This window comes from Hylaeus volcanicus, chromosome 5 (assembly GCF_026283585.1).
Source record: "Hylaeus volcanicus isolate JK05 chromosome 5, UHH_iyHylVolc1.0_haploid, whole genome shotgun sequence".
Lineage (NCBI taxonomy): Eukaryota > Metazoa > Arthropoda > Insecta > Hymenoptera > Colletidae > Hylaeus > Hylaeus volcanicus.
The window spans coordinates 7,779,382-7,787,193 of NC_071980.1; positions in this window are offsets into that span (position 1 = coordinate 7,779,382).

The window sequence follows — 7,812 nt, forward strand, 5'->3', positions numbered from 1 at the left end:
CATTTCTACACCTAATACTAATGCAGAAAGTCCTATTCGAAGTTGTAAACCCTTTGTAAATAGGCTGGCAGTTAAAGCGTCGAGCTGACCCTGGATCCATCGACGTTGCAGCCTTCTTGTGCGCGCGCGTGTTTCCCGCTCGTTTTCTCTATCCCACGTAACTCTCGCCCCCCTCTTCCTCTCCTGTCCTCTCTTGACTACTCCCATGGAACTTGCAGCATGACGTCACGTTCGTGTACGAGAAAACGAGACGAGCGACACTGCGTAGGGAACCCGACGAAGCCGTACGAGAACCGGGCGAGATGCTGCTGCGCAGTTGAAACGGCAAGGTGCCTGACACAAGACTCTTGCTTGCTCCCTTCCTCCTCACGGCCCCTCTTCCAGCTTGGGCTCGTTCCCTTCCCCTCTCTTCCTTCTCCATTCGTCTTTCTTTGGGCTGCTTCTCTCGTTTTCTCTGCCTGTTTACAAACACGCGTAAACTCGGCCGGAATACATGACATCATCGCGCAATCTCGCGAGTTGACGACGCCGTCGTAAGGACGACGTTCAAGAGACGACCGGTCCGTTCTCTTGGTGGCTGATCGATCCAAAGCTGCCATACTTTCATTTTCTTGCGTCTCCCATCTTTCCAGTGCGAATCGATATCGATGATACAGGGGGGAGACCGAGAATCACAGTGGCGGAGGCGTAACAAAAATAAAAATGGTGCTATATCAAAATCTCGTGTAGATACGTGAAACGCGTGACAAACGAAAGTTATATTACTCTTTGATTTAGCTTTTCTTTTTAAATCTTAGGTGTTGATTAATTAACTCTGTGCGTTTATATTCATATATTTGTAACTCTACGTAGAAGTATTTACGAGTCGTCTTGTTATATTAGAGTACCAAATTTACGAGTCCTGAAGTTGTAATCTCCGTTACAATGGATTTGAAAATATAACCTTAAGTCTCATGATCTATAAGACATCCATAACATATGTTTCCATTTAAAAAAATTAATTTCTTTCTCAAATCTCCCCCAATATTTCACTTACAACAAAATTGTTGTATTTACGAGTCATCTTGTTATATTAGAGTGCCAAATTTACGAGTCCTGAAGTTGTAATCTCCGTTACAATGGATTTGAAAATATAACATATGTAAGTCTCGTTACATCTATAAGACGTCCATAATATATATGTTTTCATTTAAAAAAATTAATTTCTTTCTCAAATCTCCCCCACTACTTCACTTACAACAAAATTGTTCACACCGCACAACTCATCCATTCGGACCAAGTAACATTTGCTAAAAATCGTTTTTCAATAGATTCATCTCCTCTTGAGATATTTGACCATTCCGATTTCAACGAAACACCCTGTATAGCCCAGGGGCCCAGAAAACCTTGATCCGTCACTGGTTTAGTCACGAATTAGGCAGCGAAGAAGAGCACGACGTACGTCGACGTTGCTTTCCATGGAATTCACGACGAATGGATTGTACGGGCAATAAAGAGAATAAACTGACCGCGTGTCGTGCCACGAGGAATAGCGTAACGTAACGCATAACGCAATGTAGTGTAGCCACCATTATCACCCTGCTCATCTGTACAGTTCGGTCCCGTGTCACGTACCGTCCGTGACTAGTAACAAGTAGACGAGCTATCGTGACGTCATCGTTATCAGTAGGGTACTGAATTAGGTCGCATATCGCGCGCATATCCGCGATTCCCTTGGTCCATTTCGAACGGTAAACACAGCACGGGGTTGATTTAAAGGATTCGCCTGTATCCTTGACGATTCTTCGTCACGCGAGCCTTCACAGGTCGTTGCCGCTCTTTTCTTTTACGGGCTATTACGGGATAAAAATTCGAAACAATTTACGAAAACATCAAATATCATTTCATTTATCATCGAAGAAGGTATCTGCAACGTTGGCGAAACGTTGAGATATCTTACTCTGAAAAAATATGGCGTAGAAGATTATGTTTTTTCAAGTCGATACATTCTTTCTTTTGATTTTCAAATCAAGCGAATACAGAGCTAAAAGACCAAACAGTATATACAACGGATATTATGAGATGTAGCGAACAAGTCGCGAATCAAGGAACCAGAGATAAATTCTTTACTCTTTTTTTACAATGGCGCATTAAGGGCCTGGGTACGCCAACAGGGATGCACGATGAGGCCACGAGGCTGTCTAACGAGTAACGAGAAACATATTGGGTTGTCCGGAAAGTCCATGTCGATTTTTAGTAGGTGGTACAGGTCTGAATAATAATATGTATACATTCCTTAAAAAGTGGAAAGGTTGTGGAACAAAATGGCACCTATGTAATTCAATAAATATGTGTTAAAATTCAAACGTGTTTTTGAATTTTTTTTTAGAAATTGGCACGAACTTTCTGGACAGTCTAATATTTCGTGACTTGTGTACATCCACAAGAATGTGTATTTATAATTGTCTGTGTACGCATCAGGGATAGGGAAAATATTACACGATGAAATTGAATAAGTTTTATTTAAAGATTACGATTTGAACAACAACATGAAATCTGAATGAGATTGAATGAATGCAATGAACGAATCGCCATACGGGTATTTTACTTCGTCATCCATCATGCAGATAAATTTCTCCCCATTCCTGAAGTGCACTGTATATCTCCATCTCCGCCACCCCCATACTATCCGACATTGCACACCACGTTAAACCGTTTGGGCTAACAGTACGAGGTCAAGGACACGGCCGAATGGCGATTTACGAAACGATACAACAGCCATTGTTACGCGTAATATACAGCGGAAAGGGAAAAAACTGAAAGTGCAATCGTGGAAAATCGAATGTTTCACTTGAAAAAGGTACATGAACCCCGACAGAAATAACCTAACGCAACCTCGGGTCAATATCGCAACAGACCCTTGAAGAACGGTATGTTTTCGTGTCGGCTAGTACCCGTTGCGGCGCCTGTTTTGTCGAAAGGTTAGTAGAGAAGCGCCGGATTGATTTTCTCTGGGCTAGCGTACATTGTGACGTGACAGAATGGTATTATCTGCTCTCGAGCAACGCGCTGCTTTTTACGATCGAACCAGAAAGCCACTTTTCTCCAAGGAATCCCGTTGGATCATCGTTGATCGTTGAATTCTTTAACATATCGGGAATAACGAGACAGGGGTAACCGAAACATAAAGACGCGTCTATTTCGTAGCGATGGCTTCGTTTGCTGATTAATCATTTCGGAAACAAACAGAATTTATATGCGGAATCCGCACAGAAGCGAAAGAGATTCTTGAATTTCCGGCACACGAAACGATCCGACAACGTCGTGCGATTGCGGCGTTGCCAGATCCTCGGATGACGTCACAAGACACACGATTCTCGAACGAGCACGTAAAGCAACTCGCCCGCAAAGCCAGACTTACGCTCGGAAAAGTACAACGGTCTCTTTGTTACTCGATAGGAGTAATCGGTGTTCGCATCTACCCACTTCGCAGTCGGTGTACTAGCTACGATTTGCATTCGTATTCCTTTCGATAAGAACGTACCCTCGACTCTCGAGATTCCGAGTTGACGAGAAAAATCGGCGGAGCCAGTTTCTCGATATACCAGCCCGGCTTAAAACATTTTGCATAAAGAGAACGTGTGTGAAGTTAGCCCCGCACTTTTCGAATTTTTAGTTTTTCTTTCTTGTGCCGTATCGTGCTATATTTGTGCTGAATTGTGCCGTAAATAAGAGATCGATAACATCAATAACAATTAAGAAAAGAAATAAGCGAAATAAACCGAAGCTGTCGGCAAAGATCAAACAATGTGGGAACTCCGTGATAAATGCACACTTTCAATCCCGAGCTTGTGCATTTATCGAGGCGTTACTGCTGCACTCCGCTACCCGCGAGCGCGATGCAAATGCGAATGCAAATTCTTAACGTCTGATTCCTAACTTTGCCAACGCTACGAAATTTGGCGATCTGACGAGATTTTGTAATTAGGAATACTTGTTGTGCTACTCTAGCACAATCCGGTACAATCAAAGAAAATTCGGAAGTATCAAAATTTTTAATCACCGCCACCTTTTTTTTGTTAATTTTTATTGACCCTCGAGCTAATCTCAATTTTTAACGCACGTGTCTCGTGTACTGTAAGTAGCACAATTTAGCACAACTTCAAGAATTCGATTATCTGTCGCCGTTCGCAAATTGTGCGAATATTAAATTTTTTATTCCTTGAAATTCAACATTTTTTATCTGCAAAACGAGTAGAGATAACGAGTTTCTATCAATGGCACAATGTAGCACGACTTAGTACGCGTCTTTCTATAGAAAAAAAAGTTTGTTTCGGCAAAAGTGCGGGGCTAGTATAATTTTGGTTTTATTTCTTTTCTTAATTGTTATCGATGTTATCGATCTCTTATTTACGGCACAATTCGGCACAAATATAACACAACACGGCGCAAAAAAGAAAAACTGAAAATTCGAAAAGTGCGGGGCTATCAAAAATTTTGCTTTGTTCAATTTTCTTGAGTACGCTTTGACTCACAGAGTTGCGGTTTACGGTACAATTCAGCACAAATATAACACAACACGGCGCAAGAAAAAAAAGCTCAAAATTCGATAAGTGCGGGGCTAACTTCACACACACATATAAAGAGACAACATTTTAGCCGTGTTGGAATTTTCATCGAGTATCAGTTTGTCAATCGATAAGCATTCTTGTAACGCGTAACGGTTTCCAGAAACGATTGAATGGCGATTGTCCCGTAGAGTGAAATAACGCTTTTATCAGGAAATAACAGATGGTAGATACCAGTTACATAGCGAATCGTTGATAAATCGTAACGACAGAAGCGACTATATCTTCTCGTTACTCGTTGTTAACAACATAGCGAAAACATACGTTTTGCGGAAAAGCAATTAAAAGTCTGTTACGTAATCGTTGAACCGATGATAACCCTACGACACTTACCCAGGTGTGTCCGGATATTTATCGTGGAGTTATCAAACATTAATATTTAAGAAATTATCGTACCCCGAGATTGAAATCTTAACGTTTGCGAGGCTCGAGCTCGTGTATCGTCGATGACGAGCTGGGGGACTGATACGGGCTATTGCAAGATTGTAAACATAACGTTCATTCACGTGACCAGACTTGAAGAAATCTTCCGCTCGGAGTAGATAGTTATCAATATTTAAGATATCTACAGATTTTCACGGCACGTGTATGCACTTAGTTTTAATTAAGTCCAACTTTTATTGCTCGCATAAAATTTATATTATTGCAAAGCACTTTGACTAACTATATATAAATATATATAATATATATATAATATATATAAATCGAACGAGTGTAAAATTTTTCAACCACAAAATTAGTTTAATCGAGAAAAAAAAGAGACGTGATTTCGATTTAAAGAAAACTTGATCGAACCCAGGCATGTCTATCGCGTGTCTCGTCGAAGCGGAAACAATTTTGCACCGCGTCGTATTAAATATGATGAAGCCGACCTATCAAGCGCCCCTAGGAAATATAGTAACTTGGTAGCGTATACTCGTCGCACATACGTTACACGTGCACGAAATATTTTTTTTTTTTCACGATTACAGACGTTGGAATAGGATAGGAGTAGCGTAGAGAAAAGTTTTGAAACGATAGAAAGATAAAGCTAATGTTTATAAATTGGGAGAGCCAAAACGACCTAGTTAGTCGGTACAGGCTTGTTGTTATTTATAATAAACGTTTCGACCTTCCGTTCAGGTCATCTTTTTTATCAACTTCCACGTGGCAATAATCAACACTTTCATTTTTTGTTCTTATCATTTTCTTTGGCTTCTTAATCGAATTGCTCGCGTAAAAGAGACCCCGCGACCTCCTCGGAGACATTTTTACGATTACAATTTTAAGGGCATAAAGATTCGCCGTTAATGTGTACGTAAATATTTAAGGTTACAAATTACACAATAATATACAGGGAACCCTGCTCAAGAGCAGGAGAGCCTAGTAGAGCAAACCTCGAGCTTGGAGAGGATATATCAATCGGTTCCCTCGACGTCTAAAAGGCGCGGCGTTTCTTTATCGTTTAAGAAGATAGACGTAATTTATTTTGTTCGCGATAAACGATTAAATCAAGGATTTAAAATATGCGTGTGCCACGATGTTTTAAATCCTTGATCTAATTACGACAGCCAATATTTTGGCAGAAAGGCGACAGTAGATAAAACTTTATCATAGCAGCGAATGATAAAACTCTCCATTTTTGGCAATATAAGTTCGATAGCGTTTAATATATTCCACAAGTTTGGCCGCAATGATGTACACCAGCCTTGCACATGGCCGAGTTATCATCGAAGAGGTCACACAGAAATTACCAATCGGCTAAATCCGTGTTGGGCACATTTATATGGTCGGACGCAGGTACAGTACACTCGATCCAGCTTTCGACCTTGCTATTCATAGAGCTGCGAGAGATAAATGCTGCCTAAGGATCCTGATAACGAAACGATATGGCAATGTTCTTTCAAATGTGCGCGCAATTTTCAAACGTGTATCGCTACGATAAAGTAAAACGAAAGAAAAATATCAGTTTAATAAAATAATCTTCCAAGTCGTAAACAAGGTATCCCCTTTAGTTTCATTTGTAATGTATTAGGTTGTCCCGAAAGTTTCTTTCGCGAGTTGCACTCAATTATTTGATGTGGTCGTGTTGATATAAATGGACAATCTAATTTCATATATATTCATGTTGTGACAGTAACGGAGCAAAATGAATCGTGCACAATTCAGTAATGTAACATAAAACATAAACTATTGTGCATGTATTACTTATTAATAAAACGAAAGAAACTTTTCGGACAACCTAATATATTAATTTTCGAAAGATTCTTGATTGAATATAAAGGCACCGAATTAATTCTCGCACTTAATCTTTCCTTAATATTCTTTTATCTTCGTTAGGTGAGAACGAGAACCTATTATCAGACTATTCAAACTATGGTGTCATTCACTTTTCCTGTTTATTTAATAATTTTTTGCTTCGACTGCAGCAAAGCAGTATTATAGTATGATGTCAGAGTGATGTCATTTCCTTACAAACTCGAACGTTTGTGTATAGTAGAAAAACATAACGCATACACAGACCATCGTTAACAATTTGATACACGTGGATAATTAAATCGACGAGTATTAAATATTGTTTGCGAAACCGATAAGCTTCTTTTTTTAAATATAATTGTTATATCGCAAAGAGCGTCACGAACAAAGTTACACGTTACTTTTATTCGAATAAATGTAGAGAAACGCTTGATATTTACAAACGTGATAAAGAGTTCCATTCGATATTTACAAATTTGTTACATTACGAATTTGAACGTTGATACGCAACACTCTTGCTACAGATTACGTAAAGTCTTTATCAGGCTTCGCTCGAACGAAATATAAAATCGAGCCCGATATCGCGCGTACCTACAGAAAAAAGATGACGAAAAGATAATATCGCAAGCGCAACAACAATCACATAATTTAATACGTTTTCCGATAAAGTAATGCTACTATCTTATCTCGCTCTTTCCTTCACGAGACCGTTGTTAATCGTGCTGGTATACGATCAGCTTTTACAATTTTACGATGTTCCCATATACGTGGCCTGCGCGATCAGCTGACTAGGTTATAAATGGCGCGCACCGAAAGGCAAATGATAAACTTTCAGTGATTATATCTGGCCAACGAAGCTTTAAATTGCAAAATGACGAAGGACTTTTCGATTTTGTTTTACAGGAGAAATTTATCTTAAATTTATATATACCTCTCATTTTTGTTAATAACCGGGAGACGTCTGTTAGAC